Here is a 5,318-nt window from a genome sequence, read left to right as displayed (position 1 = left end):
AAGCCTTAGATGTGGGTTCAGACTACATCGCTTGGAACGCATGAAGCCTTGGACGTAGGTTTAGATTGTGTCGCTTGGAATGTATGAAGCCTTGGACATGTTGGAATAAACTTAAAATGGAGAAGGTTAGTTTTTTATTTAAAATAAACTTAATGTTAACTTTAGTAAATTTGTTAGGAAAGTTAATTTGAAAAAGCTGAAAAGATCCATAGTTTTTTTTCAGGGAATGATGGTAGGGGTTTATGAGCGTTTCTCTTACCCTATTATTAATAGTGTTAGAAAAGGTATAAATACCTAATCCTTTTACTGTATTGTCAGGGCAACTACTTGAAAAGAAGCGTGGGACACTTTAGAAAAGGTGTTCAAAGGAATCAATCGAGTCAAAAAAGTGCGTCTCCAAACTCTTCGTGGCGAGTTGAAGAGCATGAAGATGAAGGAGTCAGAAAATGTATCTGACTACATTACGCACGTATAGACTGTGTGATCTACAATCATAAACACAATGATATGAACCAAGAGACATCAATCATACAATATGCTTTCTTTCTTTCAATGGTTTTTTTTTTTTTTTTTCATCTTTAAGATCTTCCAAATCAATTTTCTTGTTGGTAAATTGATTAGATTTTGCCAATAAGAAAAAAAAAATTGAAAGAAAGAAAGCATATTGTATGATTGATGTCTCTTGGTTCATATCGCTGTGGTAAACCAACTAAATCGAAATGAAGAAATGTTACCCGAGACGTGGGTTGTGGAGAAGATCTTAAGGTCATTAACCAACAACTTCGAGAATGTTGTATGTGCGATAGAAGAGTCAAACGACCTAACGTCGTTCATGGTCGATGAGCTTGTCGGTTCTCTCGAGGCACATGAGCAACGAAAGAAGAAGAAGGAGGAAACACTCGATCAAGCACTTCAAACCAAGGCATCAATAAAAGATGAAAAAAGTACTCAACTCTTAAAATTTTCAAGGTAGAGGTCATGAAAGTCGCGGAAATGGTCGAGGTGGTCAAGGCAGCAGAAATGAAGGATATTATAAGGACAAGAGACAGTCGAGCCAAGCAAATTGGCATGGAAGAGGTCGCAGCCAAGGATATTATTCCAACGTTCAGTGCTATAAATGTCAAAAATATGGTCACTATGCGAATGATTGTAACTCCAAAAAATGTTACAATTGTGGCAGAGTGGGGCATTTTGCAAGAGATTGTCGAGCCGAGAAAAAGGTGGAAGAAACAATCAACCTAGCTTTGGATGACGCAGCAAACGAAGGCATTCTCTTGATGACCCAAAATGAAGAGCTGAAAATAAAAGAACACGGCGGTGCGAAAGACGATGACGATAGTCGTGAGGCAGTGGAAACTGTTGGAAATGAGGTGATACGCAGCGGATCTGGCGAAATCACGATATCGGAGACGAGAAAATCGAAGAAGGATGAACACCTGGATAATAGAGAGCTTGAGCTCGAAGAGAGTTCCAATGGCGAGAAAGGGAATTTGAGGAAGAAAGAAGAAAGAGGATGAGAATGGAAGAGAAAATGGAAGAAGAAAACAACGATTTAGAAAGGGAGATCGGAAGGTTAGAGAAGGAAGTGGCTAAGCTGAGTGAGAGTTCTTTCTATGCGTTGTCAAAGACGTAAAACAGGTATTTGCAAACCGCTTCAAGCAAATGTACGTTCTTATCTTTTTTTTGACAAACAAGCCAAAGATGTTTTGTCTTCTTATGATATTCCCGGAATAATAAAAAAGCCAGATGAAAATGAAACAAAAGCGGTGATGATAAGAAGAGCGGAAGGTAATCTCTGAGTTCGTGAAGAAAATTCAAGGTGTGGAGAAAGAGAATGACTTGTTAATGGAGATTGATGGTGGAAGAGCTGGCCAGGGAAGATAGAGAAAATTCAAGGTGTGGAGAAAGAGAATGACTTGTTAATGGAGATTGATGGTGGAAGAGCTGGCCAGGGAAGATAGAGATACTAACTCAACCGAGAGACTCACTCGACGTGAACCTAAATCGGGTCCAATAGGAGGCAATGAATTTACGACACACGATTGAGATAATCACTCGTGATAAAGTCGAAATAGAGGAGGCAAAAATGGAAATAGAAAATGTCGTTGTGGACTTGCGAAGGTAATTGGTGTCTCAAATGGGCTGTTCTCGAGAAGCTCCAAATGAAGTCTCATCAGAAAAAGACAAGCTTAGTAGGGGTTTAGGCCTGGCCCAGAGTTTTTTTTTATAGGGAATGGTAGGGGTTTATGAGTGTGCAAAAAGTGAGAGAGCAAACAAATTTACCAGAGTAGTACTTTCATAAAGCGGTATCAGAGCACCTAATCCTTTTCATCCTTTTCCTCTAAGGTTAGAGCAAAAAGCCAGAGCAGTATCATCCTTTTCCTCTAAGGTTAACAAGACATAGAATGTCAGTTCATGACTAGTGTCGTAAATTGTAGGAGGAGTGTCTTGTAAATCATAGAACAAGAACCTAGGACACTGACCTTGTTTATATAATATTCATAGATCAAGAACTAGAACAAGGATCAATATCCAAATTCTAAGAACAATAACCTAGAACCTTAATACTAATAATCTTGTTTACACAAATTTGAAAGTTGAAGAATGATCTATGAATATTGTATTACTTGTAAACATAGTTGTTCGTTACACGGCACCATCCATCTTGAAATTCATAACAAAAAAGTTGGGGTATCATTGTGAATGAGGTGGCAACATTGATCATATAAGACACCTCAAGGCTCATATCAAAACAATCACGCGATCATTTCATTAAAAAAAAATTCCCCTTAGGGTCTTCCAAATAGGAAGGCTTACATGAATATTCAAATTGTAGCAACTTATTCAGAAATTGATCGCGCATATAAATATCATAGTCTGTCAATTAAAATGGGGGAAGGTGAATAAAACAATTATCTCAAATGGTGTATGGCTTCGGCAATGGCATGTCCTTCACCAAACCGCAGAGCAATGTGTTGTCTGGAATGTTGTATTCATCTCTAAGGGAGTTAGCCGGTGAAAGAACACTGAAGTATAGTTGTTGTCCCAAGTAACGATTCTCTGTCAATTCAGACCTCAAGTTCCACATTCCTGCATTGTCTAATGTAACAAGAACAGCTGCCCATGATTTAGGGAACACTTGAATTGTATGTCTATGCACCGCATCAAGAAGATTGTAGTTCTTTCGTTTCTCCGGAGACCATCTCCCAGGCTCAATTGCAACAGCAAAGAATGAGTACCCATCCAAATGCCACGATTGAACGCTCTTCTCATGATTCTCAAATACAATCTCAACGAAGTTACGGTATGTCGCATTAACAACATTAGGAGCAATAGTCACATCGCTTCCTTCTACCGATCCTTCGTCAGAAATCATATCATACTTGAAAACATTGTCAGCGACATTGAAATACTGTGCAAGCTTCAATGGAGTTTCAGGGTCGACATGAGAGACACCATTGATAGCATATCTCAACTTACCATCAACCCGAGTGGCAGAATTGAGTAGCTTGATGGTGCGGGTGATGTTGATGGAACCATAGTGGTATGAGCCTTGAGGGTTTGGTCTAGCTGCACTAGCTGTAAGGTTCCAACGAAATGTACGGAATTGATTGAGTGACCAAGCCCAACCAATTGGTGCCTCTGGAATTTCAGGGGAAACAGGACTATTTCCATTAGTGTATCGAACAATGGCTTTACCGACAAGAATGTTCTTAATGAAACGAGTGGATGCCACCATGTAATAGTCCTTAGGTTCTTGGTCGGCTGTGACTAGAACTGAAAAGCATTGTCCCACATGAACATCGAGTGATTGGTAAACGTTTTGGACAGTGTGTGAGCCTTCCATCTCAACCAACTTCATGGTGTGGCCTTGGATCCTGAAATTAAGAGATGTCTTGAGTCCAACGTTGCAAATTCTATACTTGTAAGTCTTCCCGGGCTTCATGGTGAAGAGTGGCTCATCGGATCCATCGCCCTTTGCGGTCTTGCCATTAATGAGGACACCATCGGGTCTAGCAATTGGGCGGCCGCTATCCAAGAGCTTCTTAAGAGTGGAGTGAGTGTTGGTGTACCAGTCACCGGCTAGGACAGTGTAATCATCTTCTGGGTCGGCGTAAGGGACGGGGATGAGTAAACGGCTATTGATACGAAGGCCACCGAAGGCTCCACCAGCTCTATGCAAGGCAGTGGATGGGTAGTAGAAGAAGCTGCCAATTTGGTCCTTGACTTGGAAATGGTAGGTGAAGTTAGTGCCTGGTGGGATTGGGCAATTTGTTCCGAGTAGACCATCTTGCCATGAGTTCTTTCTATGTTGAACACCGCTCCAGTGCAAAAGGAAGGGCTCATCGAGATTGTTGAAGACATTGACGACTATGTTATTGTTGGATGTGGAGTTGATATTAGGTCCAGGGAATTGACCATTGATGAGGATGCCTTGTTGGGGAACACCCAAAGGAGAGATGGTGCCGTAGGTGACGTTCCATGTGAAGAAGAAATAAGGATCCTCGCCTCGGACTGTGGACAGTGCTACAGCCAATAGGCAAATTAGGAGTATGGTGAACGTCAACCCAGCCATCGGCAACTCCCCTTTCCCTCACTCTTTTGATCTTTTTTTTTTTTTTTTTTTTTTTTTTTTTTTTTGCTTTGAAATGTGATGAGCCCTCAAACTTCCCCCAAAATGTGAGAAGATGAGAAGATGTTTGTTCCCCAATGACTGACCCTTCCATGTTCCATCGTTTATATACATGTTGAGGTGAGCTTGTGAACCATTCATAACTCCGAGTTTTTCTCTTAACTTATTTGTTTATAGCCTTACGTATCTCCCTCCAACTGAAACCAAATATTAACTTAAATTAGTGGTTGGTTCTCGTAATACGTGGAGTACAAAACCGGTGCAAGATATATTATGGTATTATTTGAGGTGCTAAATGGTGTAGCTCATTATTTTGGTATGGTATATAGGGTTCATGGGTTGGGTAGTTTTTAGATCCCAACAAAATAAATATTTTCCTAACGAATCTAATTCAATAATTTTTATTCATTTGAAATAGGGTTTATTTAAAATTTTATTTTAAATCAAAATAAAATATTAATTCATAAAATATATATTTATACGTTTCAAAATTAACTAATGAGTTGATTTATGTTAGATGAGCACGACTCTCCACAATCGTATGATATTATCCACTTTGAGCATAAACTCTCATGACTTTGCTTTGGGCTTCCCTAAAAGGTATCATACCAATGAAGATTGCATTCCTTGATTATAAACCTATGATCATTCCTTAAATTAGCCTATGTGACTTTTCTTTTCATCC

The 5,318-nt window shown here is 39.6% G+C and overlaps 1 pseudogene; it reads right to left on the bottom strand.

The window, feature by feature from the left end:
* Positions 1-2,742: 2,742 nt before the first annotated feature.
* LOC111800229 (L-ascorbate oxidase homolog pseudogene) lies at positions 2,743-4,651 on the bottom strand (annotated as a pseudogene).
* Positions 4,652-5,318: the final 667 nt, after the last annotated feature.

Source organism: Cucurbita pepo, chromosome 8, assembly GCF_057944985.1.
Source record: "Cucurbita pepo subsp. pepo isolate OVF chromosome 8, ASM5794498v1, whole genome shotgun sequence".
Classification (NCBI taxonomy): domain Eukaryota; kingdom Viridiplantae; phylum Streptophyta; class Magnoliopsida; order Cucurbitales; family Cucurbitaceae; genus Cucurbita; species Cucurbita pepo.
Note: the sequence above shows the minus strand (reverse complement) of the source record. Positions and strands in the feature narration are given on the sequence as shown.